The 23,941-nt window shown below is 38.2% G+C and overlaps 1 pseudogene; it reads right to left on the bottom strand.

Moving 5' to 3' along the window:
- Positions 1-8,705: 8,705 nt before the first annotated feature.
- LOC104997425 overlaps positions 8,706-23,941 on the bottom strand; it is a 25,451-nt pseudogene continuing 10,215 nt past the window's right edge.

Here is a 23,941-nt window from a genome sequence, read left to right on the forward strand (position 1 = left end):
ACTGTTTGGGCCACAGTGCTCCTACACTTTACCTCACTGTGCTAAGTCAGTGCTTTGACCCACCACAACTGGGAACACACCACTGCTGCTCTACAGTCCACCTCATGGGTCCTGACACGTGACTTTAAACAGGCCATCACTGGGACCATAGTGCTACTACTCTGTGACTTCTCCTGAGGCCAGAGTTGGAATTTTGACTCATCATTCCAAGGCTGTACTGCTATGTGACATTGCACTCCTGGTCCTAAGCTACTGTGGAATTCTGTCATATCAGGGCTTGCACCACTGCTGCATTCTCCCTACTCCCAGTGTTGCTGAAGCAAACAACAAACATAGACCCCAGTTCCATGGGAGAATTATATATGCTTGTACCTTCGAGACTGGTACTGCTGCCCCCCCAGTACAGTTGTACCTCAGCGACAAAGCAATATAATTGTTCCATGTGAGCCTGACCTAAGGTCTTTGGTCCACTTCCTTTCTGAGTGCCAGTATGAATCTCCTCAGTTACAACTAACTTCCATTGGCCAAAGAGATCAGTAGGACCTCAGAAGCCTTTATTGCCAAGTACCTCAATGGCCCTAGCCAACACTGGAGAAGGCAATGGCACCCCACTCCAGTACTCTTGCCTGGAAAATCCCATGGACTGGGGGCCTGGAAGGCTGCAGTGCATGGGGTTGCTAAGAGTTGCACACAACTGAGAGACTTCACTTTCACTTTTTGCTTTCATGCATTGGAGAAGGAAATGGCAACCCACTCCAGTGTTCTTGCCTGGAGAATCCCAGGGATAGGGGAGCCTGGTGGGCTGCCGTCTATGGGGTCGCACAGAGTCGGACACGACTGAAGTGACTTAGCAGCAGCAGCAACACTACCACTACCTGTGAGAACACTCTAGCTTTGGTCACAGAAGACCCATGCAGTCTGCACAGATGTTGATCTATGCTGATGGAGATGCAGAGAAATTATGCAGTCATGCACTCCCGAGAACAAAGATATTACATCCCACCCACCTAGCACCCTCACAGCCAACTTGAGGTGAAAATCTTTCCCCAACAAAGTGAGTTGAAAAAGACTGGAGAAGGTGACAGTTACCTTTAATACAGAGACATCATCAGAAGCAATCAGAAAAGTGGAAAAATAAGGAAAATTAACATCACCAAAGTGACAAACTGCTACTAATAGACCCCAAAGAAATATAGATCTACAAGTTACCAGAAAATAAGTCAAAGGAATTGTTTTAAGGAAGATATGTGACATTTTATAGGACATAGACAATTCAATGAAATCAGGAGAAACAATGCATGAACAAATAAAAAGTTTAAAAATGAGAAAGGGCTTATAAAAACAAATAAACAGAAATTATAGAGCTGAAGAATACAGTGAATTTAAGAATACAACTGCTATCTTTAACTTTAACTCTTAAATTATTGCAATAAATTAAAATCCAATGAAGATTTTCAACAGTAGAGTCACCAAGAATTAATAGAAGGAAGAATACTCAAATTTGGGGACAAATCTCTTGATATTATCCAGAGATGGGGAAAAAAATTAAGTATAATGAAAAAGAATAAAGTAAACCTGTGTGAACAGTGGGATACTATCAAGGAAAGAGTATTCACATTATAGGAATCCCAGAAGGAGAAGAGGGAGAAGAGCAGACAGAAAATTAATTTAAATAGTTAATGGATGAAATTTCCCAAATCTGTGGAAAGCTGAGGACATCTAAGTACATGAAGTCCAAATATCCCCAAACAGATTCAATCCAAAGAGCTCTTCATTGAAAAGCATTATAACCAGGCACTCAGAATTCAGAAAATATAGAATTTGGGAAGCATCAAGAAAAGAAAAGACTCATCATATACAAGGGAATACTGATGAAATCATCAGTAGATTTCTCTGTAGAACCTTTTAGGCCAGAAGAAAGTGTATGTTGTACTTAAAGTACTCAAAGAGAATACCATCAACCAAGAATTCCTTGTTCACCAAGTCATCCTTCAGAAATGACAAAGACTTCCCCAGACAAACAAAAGCTGAAGGAATTCATTGCCAGTAGACCTGCCTTAGAAGAAATGCTAAATGAGGTTCTTCAAGCTGAAACAAAAAGACATTAATTAGTACCATGAAAACATATGACAACATAAAACTTACTGGTAAAAGTAAACATATAGTGCAACATAGAATGCTCTAATACTGCAATGATAAACTCTACCGTATAGATTAAAAACAAAAATGTATTAAAAGTATCTGTATCTACAATATTTTATTAATGAATGCACAGTACAAAAATATTTTAAGTGAGACATTAATAACATAAAATGTAGAGGGTGCCAGTTAATATGTAGAATTTTTTCATGGAATAGATGTTAAGATTTTAGTTTAAATTAGAATGTTTTACTATAAGACATATTATGAAAGCTTCTTGGTAATAACAAAGCAGAAACATAGTAACTACACAAGCCATAAAAGAATAAAAGTACACTACTCCCAAAACATCAATTTACAAAGTAAAACAGCAAGAGAGATAGAAAATAAATTACAAAGAATCTGAAATCAATTCACAAAATGATGACATATGTTAATAATTATTTTAATATAAGTAGACTAAATTGTTCAATCAAAAAATATTGAGTGGCTGAATAAATCAAAAGAAAAAGACAAATCAAGATCTGACTATAATGCTGCTTATAAGAGACTCACTTAGGTTTTAAGGATACTCATAGACTAAAAATGAAATTATGCATAAATATATTCCATGCAAAGGGAAAGGGAAAGCAAAAGAAAGTGGGGGTAACTTGTATCAGACTAAATAGGCTTTAAGTCAAGAGCTCTAACATGAGACAAAGAAGGCCATTATGTAATGGTAAAAGGGTCAATTTTATGAAATGTGTAACTACTGTTAATATATGCACCAAGTATAGAAGCACCTGAATATAGTAAAAAAAAGTCACAGATCTGAAGGGAAAAATAACAATGCAATAATAATAAGAGACTTCAATATCCCACTTTCAACAACAGAGAAATCATCTAGGCAGAGAATAAATAAGAAAATAATGGAAATTATGAATGATGTGAAACTAGAAATCAAAAAAAAGAAGAAAAACTGGAAAATTCAAGTGTAAATTAAACAATGCCCCCTTGAACAATGAATGAGTCAAAGAGGAAATAAAAAGGGAAAAAAATAATAACAAATATCTGTAAGAAAAATATCTCAAATAGCCTAACCTGAAATATGAGGAGTTAGAAAAAAGAGAATATGTTAGCATAAGGAAGGAAATATTAAATATCAGAGTAAAATAAATGAAATAGAAATCAGAAAAACAAATACAAAAGCAAGGAAACTATTGGTGACATTTCTAAGAAATCACAGCTGTAAATTTTTGTTATGTTTTACATTCTCTTGTGTGTATGTATGTGTGTTAGTTACTCAGTCATGTCTGACTCTTTGCAACCCCATGGACTAGTTCTCCAGGCTCCTCTGACCATGGAATTCTCCAGGCAAGAATACGGGAGTGGGTAGCCATTCCCTTCTCCAGGGGATCTTATGGACCCAGGGATCAAACCCAAGTCTCCTGCACTGCAGGCAGATTCTTTACCATCTGAGCCACTAGAGAAGCCCCAAATTTTATTAATTTATTTCTTTTTGGCTGCACTGGGTCTTTCTCTAGTTGCAGTGAGCAGAGGCTACTCTCTGGTTGTGGTGTGCAGGCTTCTTATTACGGTAACCTCTCTTGTTGCAGAGCATGACCTCTGGGGTGCTTGGCCTTCAGTAGTGCACCCTGAGGACTCTAGAGTGCAGGGTCAGTAGTCGGGGAGCATGGGCTTAGTTGCTCTGTGGCATGTAGGATCTTCCCTGACCAGGGTTTGAACCAGTGTCCTCTGCACTGGCAGTCAGATTGCTAGCCACTAGGCACGTGGGAAGTCTCTTCTCCTTCAATATCTTTTGCTTTGTGTATTTTGATCTCTGATGTTAGGTGCATATATCTTTATAATTGACATATACCAGCTTGGATTGGGAGTGCAGTGAGGCAGCAACTATCAGCACAAAGCTTCCCTACCCTGTTTGTTGGCAAGCCAGCACATGTGCACTCTTTGAGAACAGATTCTAAGCTTCTCTAGCCCTTCTATCTGTCTCAGCAGCCAAAAGGGCTTGTCTCCTCCACATAAGACCTCAGGACTGGGATGTACACTCTATGGCTCCACTTAATCCCCAGGGTGAGGGTCTATCTCTGTAAACCTTCTCATCCTTCAGATCTGTTCCAGGGGCAGAAGTCCCAAACCTATGTTTTTATCCATCTTACTCAGTTATCTGTAATATATCATTAGTTGTTAAAGAGTTTTTCCAGTTTCCAATTAGTTTCCTGTGTGAACTGTTGCACATGAAGACATATTTTTGATATGTTTATGGGGAGGTGGTGATCTCACTGTCCTCCTAATCCACCATCTTAATCAAATCCTGTACCATAAATTTAATTCCTACATCTTTAATAAGAAATGTTATTTTCATTTACATTTAAACAGGTTATATTTAAAAATACATCAGGTAAATGTGAAGACTAAAATTATTGTGGCAATTTTCTGATGCATTTACATGATAACAGTTAATGCAAATTGCATTTCACTCTATACAGCAATTATTTTTACTGCTTAAAAATGTTAGCACATTCAGTCTTTCATCAACTTCATGAGGTAGTTAATACCAATTGTGTGCATAGCGCTGTTGTGTCCAACTCTCTGGGACCCCATTGATTGTAGTCCACAAGGCTCTTCTGTCCATGGAATTTTCCAGGCAAGGAAATAGAGTGGGTTGCCATTTCCTTCTCCAGGGGATCTTCCTGACTGAGGGATAGAACCCGCATCTCCTGCACAAGCAGGTGGATTCTTTACCACTGCGCCAACTGGGAGGCTCAGTTAACATCACTACCTAATCTGTATCTCACTGAACAGCTGAAATAATGTCATTGATTAACTTGCCAAACCCCACATATGAAACTCCAGTACTTTGGCCACCTCATGCAAAGAGTTGGCTCATTGGAAAAGACTCTGATGCTGGGAGGGATTGGGGGCAGGAGGAGAAGGGGATGACAGAGGATGAGATGGCTGGATGGCATTACCGGCTCGATGAATGTGAGTTTGAGTGAACTCCAGTAGTTTGTGATGGACAGGGAGGCCTGGCGTGCTGTAGTTCATGGGGTCGCAAAGAGTCGGACACGACTAAGTGACTGAACTGAACTGAACTGAACTTAACCCCACATAACTCTATAGTAGTTTTACAGGGACTTAAATTTTGGCTATCTCTGTTCCAAGTGCAACCTCTAAATCATTATAGTATGGTGGTTCCCCTTTCTGGGTTACAGTTATTTTCAAAATGTAACATTGACTGTTATATTTTAATTGTAATATTATGACAAAAATGTAATTATTGTTCCTGTTATGTGTTAGTGCATATAATTTGCCCTTAAATATACTGGCTTAGAACAACAATAATCATTTTATCTCTCATAGTTGTAGGTGTTGGCTGGGCTTGGCTAGGTGATTCTTTTATATGGTGTCTCAGATGGTTAGTCTTGTGATGACGGGTTGTAATCATCTGAGGGACATACCAGGTGATTGATTTGAGAAGAGTCAAACTGGTGGAAGCCTGGAACTACTAGGACTTCTTAGGCATATCTATGTCTCTCTCCACCAAATGGTCATTTTAATGGAAACTTTGGGTATGGTGAGTAGGGAGATAGAAAGCTGAGAAAGAGAGATAAAGATAAACAGACATAGACATAAAGACAGGGACAGAAAGAAAAATGGAGACAGAATGTGTTGTATTTTATAACTGAGCCATGGAAGTTAAGCTGAAACATTTGTGAGACAGCAACCAGACTTAACTAAAGTTCAAAAGAGAGGAAATTACTCAATGGGAGAGCTGTCATAGTACTTGTAGTTATGTCTCAAAAACGCTATAAATCTAAGTATAGATGTACACCAGCAGAAGTCCCTAAGCTATTGAAAATTTCATTTAAATATTGATGTTTAAACCACAATAATGACATTTTTGTGAGTTAAGATTTTACAACTATTGACATTGTAAATACAGTGTGGTAATATATCTATTTATAATACTTAAAACATAAAATAGGTGTCCTAAAACAGCCCCTAATTTGATGCTAATATTATCCCAAATTTCTAGTCATTTCAAGTCTTGAATGAAACTAATACACTGATAGCATGATATTAAAATCTTAGAACTTAATATCATGAATTAATATGTTGATTTCACCAATTATTTTTAAAGTCAATTAATAAATGAAAATATAATTGTGAATGTCAAATAATGAAATTTAGAGAAAAAAATTTAAATTCCCATCATTGGAAATTCAGTATATTCTTTAAGATCATTTCCTCTGTGGTTATATAAGTTTGCATATATTTAATTTTATTCCCAAAGGAGAGTGTCATTCTTAGGCTGTGTAATTCCTAGAACTTGTTCTTTATCTAGTAATGTGACATGGAGAGCACTCAACAGTATTTCCTATAATCTACTGTTTACTCCAGTGACCATATCACTCATGCATACCTACGCTGTAGGTTTGTACACTGACTGCCATTTAAGTGCTAGTGGAAGTATTCAGAATATAATGATGACCATACCAAAGTCTTTCTGCCTGACAGATAACTAGATACAGAGTTGTAAAAACATCATATATTAATGCTTATTTATGGAGTCTAGAAAAATGGTCCTGATGAACCTGCCTGCAGGGAAGGAATAGAGGTGCAGACATAGAGAACAGTCATACAGATGGGGAAGAAGAAAGGGGGCAAGTCCAGAGAGTAGCACTGACATGTTTACACTGTGCATGTGTGCTCAGTCATTCAACATGCCCGACCCTTTGTGACTCCATGGACAGGCTCCTCTGTCCATGGGATTTTCCAGGCAAGAATACTGGAATGGGTTGCCATTTGCAACTCCAGGGGTCTTCCCAACCCAGAGATCGAATCTGCCTCTCCTGCATTGGCAGGCAGATTCTTTACAACTGTGTCAACTGGGAAGCCCATATACACACTACCACGTGTAAACTAGATAGGAGTAGAAAACTGCTCTAAACACAGGGAGCTAAACTTGGTGATCTTAGAGAGATGGGATCTAGAGTGGTGGAGTCAGGGGATGGGAGGAAGGCTCACAAGGGAGGGGATATATGTATACATATAGTTGATTCATGATATTGTAGAGCAGAAACTAACAACATTGTAAAGCAAATATATTCCAATAAAAAACAGCAAAGGAAGAAAAACATATGTCCATTTCCAGAGAAGTAGTTCTACCAGAATATTTGTTCCACAAATCACTTGTAGGAAAATAACTAATTGACCTAATTTGCATTTCTAAAAGCATGAATGGCCTTTGTCATTTTTCATAGGTCATTGGCCATTTCACTTGTTCAGTTTCTTGTTCATATTCTTTCTTTATTTCGGTATTGGACTGTTTGACTTTCTGTTGGAGATTTGTAGTAGTTCTCACTGTACAATGACTACCAGTCATTTTTAGTTTGCCTGTGTTGCAGGATAGATTTGAGGAAGAATAGTTAAGCCTACTGGGCTTCCTAGGTGGCACAGTGGTAAAGAATCTGTTTGCAACGTAGGAGACACTGGTTCAATCCCTGGATTGGGAAGATCCCCTGGAGTAGGAAATGTCAACTCACCCCAGCATTCTTGCCTGGAAAATTCCATGGACAGAGGAATCTGATGGGCTATAGTCCATGGGGTCCCAAAAGATTTGGACAAGAGTTAGCAACTAAACAACAACAAAATAGGAGGCAGGTAACAGCTGCTATTTCTAATTCCACAAATATTCCACTGGGAAATGAGTTATACTGGATGAAGGCAAATGGCTTGCCATGGTTTTAGATAAGAAGTGATACTGAGGCTAGATGCACAGTAATAACCAAGAAGTTTTAGAGGTCTTACAAGTGAAACAAAATTGTGAATTTTTAAACACAATTGCAATTATTGAACAGTTTCTGTAGCAAAATAAGGCTACAATATTCTGCACCAAAGTAAAGATAAAATACTCTGCATATCTGCAAAGTAATATTTATATTATAAACAGACTTCTCCTTATTCTTGGGTCTATCAGTTCAGTTCATTCACTCAGTGTTGTCCAATTCTTTTGTGACCCCATGAACTGTAGCATGCCAGGCTTCCCTGTCCATCTCCAACTCCCGGAGTTCACCCAAATCCATGTCCATTGAGTTGATGATGCCATCCAACCATCTCATCCTCTGTCATCCCCTTCTACTCCTGCCCTCAATCTTTCCCAGCATCAGGGTCTTTTCCAATGAGTCAGCTGTTCTCATCAGGTGGTCAAAGTATTGGAGTTTCAGCTTCAATATCAGTCCTTCCAATGAACACCCAGGACTGATCTCCTTTAGGATGGACTGGTTGGATCTCTTCTGTCTATACACAACATGTAAAACACTATTATGTTCAAATGTTTCTTTTCAATATAACTTTTGAATTAAAAAAATAAATTTCAACATAGACCCATATAGTTTCATGTTTATTTTATTTTTCATGAGCTTTTCTCTTGGCATGACATATTTCAACTCTTAAAAAGAAAATCCCTTGAAAATAAACATTAATCTGAGGTACTGAATTGTGAAAAGTCGTTTTGTCACAAGAGGATAGGATCCTTATCATAACTCCTTCTTGCTGGACGAGTTTCATCTATGGAGTAAACTTGCTCCAGTTCTCAGATACAGATATTCCCTTTTCTCCTTCTTTCCTGTTTTAGCAAACTTCCAGAACCAAAACAGATAGCATATTGTGATGACAAATACAACAGTTGCCACACAAGCCAATAGGAACCCAATCACGTCCAGTGAGTGGTACTACTACCAGGTGAGGTTGTGGGTGGCTGGCCACACGTGCTTGGCTCCTTTGTAGCATATGGCAAACTCAGTCCAGTAGACTGCTCAGTCCAGGGGTCTTACAGGCTAATCATGGTGAATTCTTGATAGCTTCATAGCATTTCCTTTCTATCTAATGAAGAAGTACAAAGATAGCAACATTGAAAGAAAGCTACTTTACTTAAGCATACCAATGGCATAGATGGTTTTCAAAAAGAGTCATACAAATTCAAAGTAAATATCATACAATTACATAAAAGTGAAAGTGAAAATAACTCAGTTCTGTCCAGCTGTTTGCGACCCCATGGACTGTACAGTCCATGGAATTCTCCAGGCCAGAAAACTGAAGTGAGCAGCCTTTCCCTTCTCCAGGGGATCTTCCCAACCCAGAGATCGAACCCAGGTCTCCGGCATTGCAGGCAGATTCTTTACCAGCTGAGCCACAAGGGAAGCTACAATTACAGAAGTAATAGTCTATTTTTAGTTGGGTCCTCATTGAAAGTTTGATTTTTACATTGAAATTTTAGATTGACAGTTATTTAAAAAGTGAATATGTAAGGTCAGGTGGAAAAATTCAATCTTTTCTACCATAGGAATTGATAAGAGCCATTCCAAACACTGTAAGTTGGATAGTGGAAAGGCGAGTTCATGATGATGTTCTTGTGGAAGTATAATAGAACAGAGTAATAGTGTAATAAAAAATGAAATGACTCCTAACCAGTCCAGGTGCTTTGACTCTTCTCCATTCCACCATCTATTTTCTACCAGTGGACAAAATTATTTTTTGGAGATACCTATTAGGTTATTACATTTCTCTACTCAAAATTTCCATCTGGCTTCTTATCACATTTAGAATAAATCCCAAATCTGTTCTTTGGTCCATAGTATCCTACATGCTCAGACCCCTGGTAATCCCTTCCTTGATCACTTTGTTCGGCTACTCTGTGGTAAGCACATTGGCCTTCTAGCCGTTTCTTGATGTTACAAATGTTTTCCTACCATAGGACCTCTGAACTTGCAGTCCCTTTTGTCCTTCTGGAATATCCTTCCCCACAACATCTTGGACCTTGTTTCAAGCTCTTGATTGAAGGCTTTGTCTCAGTATTACTTTCAGAGTGCAGAGTAGCTTTTCTTGATCATATTAAGATAGTTCAGTTCAGTTCAGTAGCTCAGTCGTGTCTGACTCTTTGCGACCCCATGAATAGCAGCACACCAGGGATCCCTGTCCATCACCAACTTTCAGAATTCACTCAAACTCATGTCCTTCGAGTCGGTGATGCCATCCAGCCACCTCATCCTCTGTCAACCGCTTCTCCTCCGGCCCCCAATCCTCCCAGCATCAGAGTCTTTTCCAAAGAGTCAACTCCTTGCATGAGGTGGCCAAAGTACTGGACCTTCAGCCTTAGCATCAGTCCTTCAAAAGAACACTCAGGACTGATCTCCTTTAGAATGGACTGGGTGGATCTCCTTGTAGTCCAAGGGGCTCTCAAGAGTCTGCTCCAACACCACAGTTCAAAAGCATCAATTCTTCGGCACTCAGCTTTCTTCACAGTCCAACTCTCACATCCATACATGACCACAGGAAAAACCATAGCTTTGACTAGATGGGTCTTTGTTGGCAAAGTAATATCTCTGCTTTTGAATATGCTATCTAGGTCAGTCATAACTTTCCTTCCAAGGAAAGTGTCTTTTAATTTCATGGCTACAGTCACCATCTGCAGTGATTTTGGAGCCCAAAAATATAAAGTCTGACACTATTTCCACTGTTTCCCCATCTATTTGCCATGAAGTGATGGGACCAGATGCCATGATCTTCGTTTTCTGAATGTTGAACTTTAAGCCAACTTTTTCACTCTCCACTTTCACTTTCATCAAGAGGCTTTTTAGTTCCTCTTCACTTTCTGCCATAAGGGTGGTGTCATCTGCATATCTGAGGTTATTGATATTTCTCCTGGCAATCTTGATTGAAGCTTGTGCTTCTTCCAGCCCAGCGTTTCTCATGATGTACTCTGCATATAAATTAAATAAGCAGGGTGACAATATACAGCCTTGACATACTGTTTTTCCTATTTGGAACCAGTCTGTTGTTCCATGTCCCATTCTAACTATTGCTTCCTGACCTGCATACAGGTTTCTCAAGAGGCAGGTCAGGTGGTCTGGTATTCCCATCTCTTTCAGACTTTTCCACAGTTTATTGTGATCCACACAGTCAAAGGCTTTGGCATAGTCAATAAAGCAGAAATAGATGTTTTGCTGGAACTCTCTTGCTTTTTCCATGATCCAGCAGATGTTGGCAATTTGATCTCTGGTTCCTCTCCCTTTTCTAAAACCAGCTAGAACATCAAGAAGTTCACGGTTCACGTATTGCTGAAGCCTGGCTTGGAGACTTTTGAGCAGTACTTTACTAGCGTGTGAGATGAATGCAATTGTGTGGTAGTTTGAACGTTCTTTGTCATTGCCTTTCTTTGGGATTGGAATGAAAACTGACCTTTTCCAGTCCTGTGGCCACTACTGAGTTTTCCAAATTTGCTGGCATATTGAATGCAGCACTTTCACAGCATCATCTTTCAGCATTTGAAATAGCTCAACTGCACTTCCATCACCTCCACTAGCTTTGTTTGTAGTGATGCTTTCTAAGGCCCACTTGACTTCACATTCCAGGATATCTGGCTCTAGGTGAATGGGAGTGAGCACACCATCATGATTATCTGGGTCGTGAGGATCTTTTTTGTACAGTTCTTCTGTGTATTCTTGCCACCTGTTCTTAATATCTTCTGCTTCTGTTAGGTCCATACAATTTCTGTCCTTTATCGAGCCCATCTTTGCATGAAATGTTCCCTTGGTATCTCTAGTTTTCTTGAAGAGATCTCTAGCCTTTCCCACTTTATTGTTTTCCTCTATTTCTTTGCATGGATCCCTGAGGAAGACTTTCTTATCTCTTCTTGCTATTCTTTGGAACTCTGCATTCAAATGGGTATATCTTTCCTTTTCCCCTTTGCTTTTCACTTCCCTTGTTTTCAAAGCTGTTTGTAAGGCCTCCCCAGACAGCCATTTTGCTTTTTTGCATTTCTTTTCCATGGGGATGGGGTTGATCCCTGTCTCCTATACAATGTCACGAACCTCCGTCCATAGTTCATCAGGCACTCTGTCCATCAGATCTAGTCCCTTAAATCTATTTCTCACTTCCACTGTATTATCATAAGGGATTTGATTTAGGTCATACCTGAATGGTCTAGTGGTTTTCCCTACTTTCTTCAATTTATATCTGAAATTGGCAATAAAGAGTTCATGATCTGAGCCACAGTCAATTCCTAGTCTTGTTTTTGCTGACTGTATAGAGCTTCTCCATCTTTGGCTGCAAAGAATATAATCAATCTGATCTTGGTGTTTACCATCTGGTGATGTCCATGTTTAGAGTCTTCTCTTGTGTTGTTGGAAGAGGGTGTTTGCTATGACCAGTGCATTCTCTTGGCAAAACTCTATTAGCCTTTGCCCTGCTTCATTCCATTTTTCAAGGCCAAATTTCCGTGTTACTCCAGGTGTTTCTTGACTTCCTACTTTTGCATTCCAGTCCCCTATAATGAAAAGGACATCTTTTTTGGGTGTTAGTTCTAAAAGGTCTTGTAGGTCTTCATAGAACCGTTCAACTTCAGCTTCTTCAGCGTTACTGGTTGGGGCATAGACTTGGATTACTGTGATATTGAATGGTTTGCCTTGGAAACGAACAGAGATCATTCTGTCGTTTTTGAGATTGCATCCAAGTACTGCATTTTGGACTCTTTTGTTGACCATGATGGCCACTCCATTTCTTCTGAGGGATTCCTGCCCATAGTAGTAGATATAATGGTCATCTGAGTTAAATTCACCCATTCCAGTCCATTTCAGTTTGCTGATTCCTAGAATGTCGACGTTCACTCTTGCCATCCCTTGTTTGACCACTTCCGGTTTGCCTTGATTCATGGACCCGACATTCCAGGTTCCTATGCAATATTGCTCTTTACAGCATCAGACCTTGCTTCTATCACCAGTCACATCTACAGCTGGGTATTGTTTTTGCTTTGGGTCCATCCCTTCATTCTTTCTGGAGTTATTTCTCCACTGATCTCCAGTAGCATATTGGGCACCTACCGACCTGGGGAGTTCCTCTTTCAGTATATATCATTTTGCCTTTTCATACTGTTCATGGGATTCTCAAGGCAAGAATACTGAAGTGGTTTGCCATTCCCTTCTCCAGTGGACCATATTCTGTCAGATCTCTCCACCATTACCTGCCCATATTGGGTGGCTCAACATGGCATGGCTCAGTTTCATTGAGTTAGACAAGGCTGTGGTCCATGTGATTAGATTGACTAGTTTTCTGTGATTATGGTTTCAGTGTGTCTGCCCTCTGATGCCTTCTCGCAACACCTACCGTCTTACTTGGGTTTCTCTTACCTTGGATGTGGAGTCTCTCTTCACGGCTGCTCCAGCAAAGCACAGCCGCTGCTCCTTACCTTGGATGAGGGGTATCTCCTCACCGCTGCTATGCTATGCTATTTACTCTGTAGACATTTTAAAATTTGTTGTATTTTCTAAGATAAACCCTTAAGTTGAAGCATGCATGAAAGCTGCACAATTTCAAGTAAACAGCTCAAAACTCAAATAAGCTAGAAAATCATCACCAAGTGAAACACAAATATAACTCCTACCCAGATCAGGCTTTAGGGTATTATAAACTCCTGATAGGCATTCTTTCCTGGTAGAAGCTTCCAGACACTTCTCTCTTCTCCAGATTAAGTACTAGCCTGACCTCTAACACCGTACAATGACTTAACTTGTGTACATATTGGAATCATATGGTATGTAGTTATTCCACTGTTGTATAGTATTCTCTTGTTTGATAATACCACAAATTATTTATTCATTGTTTGATCATCGGGCATTTGGATTGCTAACAGCTTTTTGGTCATTACTAGTTATGTGGGTGTAATTATTCTGATATATGTATTTTGGTTTATATATTTATACATGTTTATTAGTTATATATCTAAGAGTGGAATTGCTGAGAGAAGGCTGCATGCATGTTTAGGCTTCTTTAATATTATTAAACAGTTTTATGAAGTGGTTTATTAATTTGTGTTATCAGCAGTATGGAAAGGTTCCTTTTTCTCCACATTCTTGTGATGGTTCTCAAATTTTAGTTTTTATGATGACATATAAATGAGACTTAATTTATATTTTCTTGATTACTAGTGAAGGGGATAAAGCTGTATATATTTTGCCAGGAAGTGTAATCTTTTGTATAGGTATTTTAATATATCTATTTTAAGATTGAGGAAATTTCTATTTTTAGTTTGTAAAGTATTTCTTTTGATATCATGAATGGATGTTGACTTTTATCAATTATTTAATCATTAGACTGGTCATAATATTTTTCTCTTTTATGTTGACAATTTATTGAATTATATCACTCATTTTTGTACATATAAACAAACAAACTTTCAATCCTGGAATAAGTCCATTTTGATCAAGGTGTTCTGTACTTTTTATATGGCATTCTAATTCTTTTGTATTTTATTTATGGAAGGAATTGTGTTAAAATTTTTTGTTTTCCTGTAATGTCCTTATGTTTTTGATATTAGGGATTATGGCCTCATAAAATGACCTGTAAAGTGGTAATATGTTTGAATTATCTAGAAGAGTCTGTGGAAGATCAATAGTACTTCTTTTCTTAATTATTTGGAAATATTTACTGATGAAGGCATCTGAGCTGGGAGTTTCCTCTGTGGGAAATTTTAACAGTTTTAACAGATTCAATAAAGTATGGAAATATTTAATTATTAAAAATATATTCAATTAATTTTTGTAAAATATTGTGTTTCAGAGGACACTGGCAAGAGAAAAATAACTAAATGATGGAAAGTATATTTGTGAACCATATATCTGAAAAGGGACTTATGTATATGACACATAAGAGTTCTAATAGCTCAATAATAAAAAAGACAACCAAATTAAAAAAGTAGATAAGGGATTGGAAGAGACATGTCTCTAAAGTGATACAAATGGCCAATAAAAACATGAAAATATTCTCAGCATTAGTAGCCATAAGGAAAATGTAAATCAAGACCAAAGAGTGATCATACTCATTACCATGCCTATAATAAAAATTATAAAAGATAATAACATGTGTTGGCAATGATATGAAGGATTAGAACTCTCATACACTGTTGGTGAAAATGTAGAATGATGTGACTACTTTGGAAAAGAGTTTGGTAGTTTCTCATAAATATAATTATCCTATGACCCTGTGCAGTAAAAACCTGTGTTCACACAAACATGTATAACAGCATATAGATTCTTTTCATTATAGACAAAAGTGAAAAAAATAGAAATGCCCATCAATTGATGAATGTATTAATAGAATGTGGTATGGTATGGATATACTATAAAATATTATTCAATAACAAAAAGTACTGGTACATGCTGCAATATAGATCTAACTAAAAACTTTTTCCTAAGAAAAAGAAGTCAGTTGTAAATGACCATATATTGTATGATGCTATTTAAATAAAATGTTCAGAATAAAAAAACCTATTGAGACAGGAAGATTAGTAATTCTTAGTATTTTTAGAGTTTCAGAAATTTTAAGCATTGAATTAATATCTTTCTCATTTTACAGTCTTATATGGGTAGGCTTTGTATGCTCAGTCAACTCAGTTGTGTCTTAACTCTTTGTGACTGTAGCCTACCAGGCCCCTCCACCTGTGGGATTTTTCAGACTAGAAAAATCCACTTCAGCCCACTGGAGTGGGTTGCCATTTCCTCCTCCAGTGGATCTTCCCAACCCAGGGATCAAACCCATGTTTCCTGTCCCTCCTGCACTGCGTGGCAGATTCTTAACCACTGAGCCATCAGGGAACCCTTGTATGGATTCTGTCATACTTTAAAAAATGCATACTGTTACAATAAGCTCTATAGAGATCAGATTTCTTTTCTTTTCTTTTTTGCATGGAAAATTATTACACTGATTAGTTGCTCTTTTGGAGAAGGAAAAGATACCCCACTCCAGTATTCTTGCCTGGGGAATCCCATGGACAGAGGAGCCTGGTGGGCTATAGTCTATGAGGTTGCAATGAGTCGGATACAACTTAGCACCTGAACAGCAGCAGCTGCTCATTAAATCGATAGGATTAAAAAGCAACTTTGAAACAACTGGTTGAATGTAAAAGTGAAATTCAGATTGGTTATATAATTTTAAGTATTTTAAAATTAGCCTCTTAATAAGGGAAATAAACATATTACTGTTGAAAAGAGAACTTATCAATCTATAGATACTACCAAGTTAAAGAAATGCTATACTCACAAAGGGTCATAAATGACAGTCTTCAGTGCACTGAGCAAGTCTGCACTTGACATTGTGTTCAAGTCTAGTAGCTATTCCCTTGGCCTCCATGTGAGCTGTATTATTGGGTTGGTTAACAAACATAGGGAGTCCCATCATGGGAATCATATGGTAAATGGCTTCAGGAATGCCATTGCCACCACCATGAGTGATAAAAGCTTTGGTTTTCGGTTGACCTAAAAAATATTTCAATGAGAACAATAAATTCTGAGTCCCATGGTTAGAAACAGAAATTGACAGTATAAGTCAACAGAGAAGGCAATGCTTTCTGCTGAGGATTGCTATGTTCATGAGATCATGCAAACATTTGTGAATTTCCAAAGAAAGCCCATCTGAATAAATGAGGGAAAGCTACACATTAGAGGGGATATTAGGGCAGAGTTGCTTTGTCCAGAGGACAAGTGTGGACTGATTCTTGATTTGAAGAATGCCATGTTCAAAACCATGGAGGTGAAGAAACATTGTTTCTTAGGAATAGAGGAAATGATTCATTCTGATAATGTATGGAGAATCTCAGGGGGCGTTTGGCAATAGAGGAAAAATGATGGATGTGCTGTTCATAAAGTCATCTTCTATCAGCTACACTTTGATTTTTAGGCAATGTGAATTACTGAAAGTTCAAGAAAAAGTATGGATGTTTACTATAAAGAAAGCTGAGCACCGAAGGATTGATGCTTTTGAATTGTGGTGTTGGAGAAGACTCTTGGGAGTCCGTTGGACTGCAAGGAGATCCAACCTGTCCATCCAAAAGGAAATCAGTCATGAATATTCATTGGAAGGACTGATGCTGAAACTCCAATACTTTGGCCACCTGATGCGAAGAACTGACTCATTTGAAAAGACCCTGATGCTGGGAAAGATTGAAGGCAGGAGGAGAAGGGGATGATGACAGAGGATGAGATGGTTGAATGGCATCACCGACTCAATGCACATGAGTTTGAGTAAACTCTGGGAGTTGGTCAAGGAGGCCTGACATGCTGCAGACCATGGGGTCGAAAAGAGTCGGACATGACTGAGTGACTGAACTGAACTGAACTTCCCATATAATCTTAGATAAAAGCACTACAATAGTAGTAGAGCTGAGATAGAAGAGTGAGGGAGACAAGAAGACCAGTCAAAAAGCTATCGAAAATTTATAGATGACAGATAATTATCAAGTGTTGATGTTTTACCTTTCTGTTCCACTATTGTCCCTGAGATTTAATTAGAACTTAGTATTTTTTTTTTTTTGCCATCTTCTTACCAACAAGATCATTCTGTTGGATCCACTTAAAAAGATGAGTGTTATTTCCCTACATATCTGGTTTCTTCCCACTGAATCACCACACAACCTATTAAGACTAAGAAAAGACTGAACTCCATGAATAAGATCACAGTCTCAGAGCATTTTAGAAGTTAAAATCTAGTAAGAAGTCATTTTGCCCCACTTCTTTCAATGAACAGATGTGGGCATTTCTTCTCAGGAATGTTAAATAATGTTAAATAATAGTTCAAAAAATCAAAGCAGCAAAAATCTGGGACCCTGTTGATCAATTTATCATTTTGTTTACTACAACATGCTATGACTAGTTTTAAATACTTGAGGGAAATTAGCTTGTAAATAATGTAATTTAATAGCTAAAAGCATTCAAGAATCAACCAGGACTGTAGTGTGTACAAAAAGCTGACTGAAATTTCTGCAACTTCATTTCATGTGACTGTCTTATATAACAAACCTGTGGTTTGACTCTAGAAAATACTTTGCTTGCTCAGCAGTTTCTGAAAGAAATCGGTGAAGATATGCTTATGTTTATTTTCTCCTTGAAGCATTTTGATGGAAATGTGTCTCTTTCTATTTGATTTTGTGAACAATATTATACTTTCTTCTATGTGGTATAATGAGATAAAATTTCTTCAACTAGTTGAGAGAATATAAATTATTTTACACTGCATATTGGAAAATCACTTCCTATAATCTTTGAAGTATAAAATTGCTAAGACATTTTTTCATTTTGTTTTCCTCTAAAGGTATTAATAGTGGAAATATCCATGCACATATTTTGTACAAACCTAGGGATTGCAGAATAATAAAAGCAATAAATTTTTTAAAAAAGAGAGTGCCACATTAATTTTCATTGATTATTATAAACTGAAATAAGCAATTTAGAAGTTTGTGCTGTTAAGAGATTTAATTGCATTTTTTACAATAGAAAATACTAATTTAGAATGTTTCAGCGATGCTATGTCTACCCCAAAGAAATCACTGATGCTGAAATTCTCATTTCTCAGTGGAATGAAATACCCTCAAATCCTAGATTAGTGGAGTAATGTTTTTTATGTTTAAGGCACATAACTGTATATTACTTGTCAAGGCTGTCAACCTGAATCAAGGTTCTCAAAGATGAAAATAGTCAGGGTTGTTTGGGATAGTTTAGGGCAAGTAGTTCACAGCTAGTGAAAGAGTACTGATGGATTTATACTGCCATAAAAATAACGATAGGACTTTAGCAGGAAGCTCTTCTCTAATTTTTTTTCTGCTAACACTGACTCTTCCATGCTTCCCAGTTTTTGCCTCTTCTCTTCCTCCCCACCTCTGAGAAAGTAGTTGTTAATACAGTCAGTCAGAATAGTATGCTGATTAGGTCAAGCTGCTAATGGTCAGGACTAAGAAACCTTAAGACTTCCCTGGTTGCTCAGATGTCTGCGTACAATTTGGGAGACTGGGATTCAATCCCTGGGTTGGGAAGATCTCCTGGAGAAGGGAATGGCAACCCATTACAGTGTTCTTGCCCCCCCACCCCAAGAAAAAGGGGGCTCAAAGAAATATTTGACTTCCTTGGTGGCTTGGATGGTAAAGCATCTGCCTACAGTGCGGGAGACCTGGGTTCAATCCCTGGATGGGGAAGATCTCTTGGAGAAGGGAATGGCAATCCACTGCAGTATTCTTGCAGCACCCCCCACCCCGCCCCTTAAAAAAAGGGAGCTCAAAGAAATACTTCTGGAGAAAGAAATGGCAATCCACTCCAGTACTATTGCCTGGAAAATCCCATGGACAGAGGAGCCTGGTAGGCTACAGTCCATTGGGTTGCAAAGAGTCGGACATGACTGAGCGACTTCACTTCACTTTCACAAAAGACCTTAAAGTTGGAGCCCATGCCCCTTCCTGTCATCTTTTTCTGCTTTAACAAGAAAAAAACCTGGATCCCAGGCTTCTCTCTTGATCTGTTCCTCAACGAATGATTTTAAGACACATGCTGTTTTCATCTTGGGAAAAGAGGGAGCAGGAGTAGGAGGAAGGATTTGAATCTTTATGCTCCAACTCAGTCTTTTTCAAAATTCTGTTTTAAATATTGAATATCGAGTGCAGCTACCAAGTGAACTGCAACAGGATACCTCTCAGATGCTCAGAACTCCCAGAGTCCCCTCAGGAAGTCCCCTAGGAAACATTGTGATTTGTGGGGCAAGATTTGGATGTTTTTGTGTTCTTACTGTTAACTTAATAGCACTAGAATCTCAAACATAATCTCTAAGACAGAAATGTCTCTCAGAACAAAGTAAAACTTGAATTGGAACATTTAAGCACATATGTCCCCCTTGTTCCATTTTAAAATTCAAATTCGAAAGAAAAATGAGATATACCAATTCATTTTGATCTAACCATGTTATGATATTCTCTGTTTCTCTCCCCTTTGCAAAAAACATTCTAATGGACCCACTCCAGACTTTAAAGAGATTCATTCAAATAGCTGTTCAGTACAAAGGTAATTGGAATCTGGGCAAGGGTTGATACAATCATATTAGACCTTTCTTCTGGAAGGTTTTCAACCACTGACCCGAAAATCAGTATTACAAAGCCATCTTCTCCAGAGCTTTGGACAAACTCTTCAATTTCCTGAAAAGAAATAATTCATTGTATTCTGAAGGGGAATCAGCAGACAGAGGGTTTTTGTTTCATTCATTCTTTCTTTAGTTTGTTTGAAGAACATGAATACATACATTTCTAAAGAGAGAGAATTGTTAGAATAGCATCATCTTCTAATATGCTAAACTATTAAAACACTTTAGAAAGAGATGTGTGATATGCAGTTCATTTTCTTTAACCAATGTATTATCATTGACTACTAACAAGTACAGTGATTTATTTATCACTTACCAACAAAGGATGTCACTAAAGTGAAAGTCTCCAGGGAAGAACATTTCACATTGTGACAACACAGGTTTGATTTTCTTAAGTGACTTTTGAAGATAATGTAATTTTTATTCCATGTCTCAAACAATAGCAGGACCAGGAATTTTTTTCTCATTCTCTGTTAAATATTGCTAAGATCCAGAAACAATGGCTTAGTAATTTGTCCCAGGATGACAGGATTATACAAGCACACAAGTAAAATAATATGCTTATTAAAACATATGGCTTGCTCACCAGGACAAGATTCAGGACCTTACTGTGTCCAGAAATCCAAAGTTATGCCTTCAACTTTGCTAAATTCCAACCTGTTCCTTACATTACAAAGTCCTCCTTAATATCACCAACCAGAACTCAACATCTTAGGTAACCTTTCTCTGACTTCCTTTTACTGAAAATTGATGAAACTCTGTCAAAGTGCTGTTCCTTTTTCTTATAATAAGTTAAATAATCCTAGCCTAGCAAGATCAAGGTTTTTTTTTTTTTCCTTTTTCTTTCTTGGTTTGTTTTGGAGAAGTTGACAAAAGACAGGCATTTAAAAGGACCTGAACTCCTAACAGAATTCTTCAAATAAAATGAAAAACAGTCTGTAGCTCAGCTTCATGAATTTGTATGTCATTCTTTGTCCAATGTATTTGTTACTGAATTGATCTACTTTTCTTCTTCTTTTTTTTTTTTTTTTAGAGCTCCTCGGCCTCGGTCTCCGTCAGACCCTCGACAGCAGGAGCCTGGGCAGCCACCGCTGTGTCCACAGGGACATCCGTCATAGAGTCGGAGAGCAGACCTTTGTTAGGAGAATTCAGGTTGATATCTTGGCCGGCGGAGTCCATGTTTAGATGGCTACCCGGCCGCAGCTGGCGTTGAGACCCGGTTTGCGGGCGCAGTGGGAGCCAAGTGGGCCGCACCAGGTGTAACTCCTACTTTTCTTCTTAGCAGTTTTCAGGACAGGTCTTCTGATATATAGGCTTTCCTGATTATAAGGCTACCTATGATAATATAAGGGTAATGGTGCTTCCCTAGTGGCTCAGATGGTAAAGAATCCACCTTCAAGACAGGAGACCCGGGTTCAATTCCTGGGTAGGGAAGATCCCCTGGAAAAGGAATGGAGACCCACTCCCATATTCTTACCTGAAGAATTCTATTGACAGAGGGGCCTGGTGGGCTATAGTCTATGGGATGGCAAAGAGTTGTACATAACTGAGTGACTAATACTTTCACTTTTCCCTTTTTCATGATAATATGAACAGATTAAAGGTTACATATAATTGCTTTGGTAAAAGAAAAGCATTCTTGTTAAATCATCTCTATATAATTAAATAAGAACTCTCAATTTATTAACCATGATTTATTATTTACTTATTGGTGTTTCAAATTCCCAATTCCCACAGTTCCCTAAATTTAAGCCTCAGCTAAGACTCTGATCTATTAAACTTCTTATATTATAGTAATTGTCTGAAAGAGACAAAGACTGCTGAAAGTATTTTTTCTTGTCTTGAAAGTTTATTTCTTTTTTCTTCCTATCTCATGCTCTGATAATACTGGGTATGCTACATTAATTTCATATCTGTTAAGGAAATAGCTTTTCAAAACTTCCCATAGCTTATTTTTCCCTACTTTTTTTTAAAACAATGAAATTGCAATATCATATATTATCACTATTTTTATATGGGATGTTTAAATGTTGAGTGTAAATTTGATTTTATTTCTGATCTTGGCCGAGATATTTTAAGGATACTGATGCTATGATATACAGTGAATGTGGCAAATTTTGCCTGTAAGCTGTTTGTTTTTGGTGGATTTTATGCCATGAGAGTGTGACTTATTGGGTAAAACACCTGATCAAGCTATCTAAGACTAATTATCATTTATGACATTAAGTTACAGAAAACTTTCATCTACATTTGTAAATGTGGGTCCTATTGTGCAGGTTTTGAACTTGGTCTTGGAGAAGACTCTTGAGAGTCCCTTGGATAGCAAGGAGATTAAACCAGTCAATCCTACAGGAAATCAGCCCTGAATGTTCATTCGAAGGACTGATGCTGAAGCTGTAGGTCCACTACTTTGGCCACCTAATGCAAAGAACTGACTCGTTAGAAAAGACCTGATGCTGGGAAAGACTGAAGGCAGGAGGAGAAGGGGATGACAGAGGATAAGATGCTTGGATGGCATCACCATCTCAATGGACATAACTTTGAGCAAGCTCTGGGAAATGATAAAGGACAGAGAAAGATGGAACGTGGCAGTCCATGGGGTGGCAAAGAGTCAGATATGACTGAGCTACTGAAAAACTCCAGCAGATCTCCTGACTCAGGAATTGAGCTCACATCTCCTGTAACTCTGGCATTGGCTCGTGGTTACTTTATCACTGGACCATAAAGAAGCCTGGACATTAAAGATTTGATGCTTTCTTGAAACTCAGCATTCATAAAACTATGCTCATGCATCTGGTCCCATCACTTCATGGCAAATAGGGAAACAATGGAAACAGTGAGAGACTTTATTTCCTTGGGCTACACAATCACTGCAGATGGAGACTGCAGTTGCAATATTAAAATATGCTTGCTCCTTAGAAGAAAAGCTATGACCAACCTAGACAGCATATTAAAAAGCAGAAACATTGCTGACAAAGGTCCGTCTAGTTGAAGCTATGGTTTTTCCATAGCTTCCCATGGTAGTCATGTATGAATGTGAGAATTGGACTATAAAGAATGCAGAGTGCAGATGAATTGATACTTTTGAACTGTGGTGTTATAGAAGACTCTTGAGGGTCCTTGGACTGCAAGGAGATCCAACAAGTCCATCCTAAAGGAAATCAGTCCTGAATATTCATTGGAAGAACTGATGCTGAAGCTGAAACTCCAATACTTTGGCTATGTGGTGTGAAGAGCTGACTCCTAGGAAAAGCCCCTGATGCTGGGAAAGATTGAAGGCAGTGGGGAAGCGGATGACAGAGGGCGAGATGTTTGGATGGCATCACTGCTTCAATGGACATGAGTTTGAGCAAGCTCCGGGAGAAGCCAAGCATGTTGCAGTTCATGGGGTCAAAAAGAATCAGATGTGACTGAACAACTGAGCAACAACAACATTGTGCAGGTTAATACTTTTTTTTTTTAATTTTATTTTATTTTTAAACTGTACAAATTGTATTAGTTTTGCCAAATATCAAAATGAATCCACCACAGGTATACACGTGTTCCCCATCCTGAACCCTCCTCCCTCCTCCCTCCCCATACCATCCCTCTGGGTCGTCCCAGTGCACCAGCCCCAAGCATCCAGTATCGTGCATCGAACCTGGACTGGCAACTCGTTTCATACATGGTATTATACATGTTTCAATGCCATTCTCCCAAATCTTCCCACCCTCTCCCTCTGCAACAGAGTCCATAAGACTGTTCTATACATCAGTGTCTCTTTTGCTGTTTCGTACACAGGGTTATTGTTAGCATCTTTCTAAATTCCATATATATGCGTTAGTATACTGTATTGGTGTTTTTCTTTCTGGCT

This window comes from Bison bison, unplaced genomic scaffold, assembly GCF_000754665.1.
Source record: "Bison bison bison isolate TAMUID 2011002044 unplaced genomic scaffold, Bison_UMD1.0 scf7180017864308, whole genome shotgun sequence".
NCBI classification, from domain to species: Eukaryota; Metazoa; Chordata; class Mammalia; order Artiodactyla; family Bovidae; genus Bison; species Bison bison.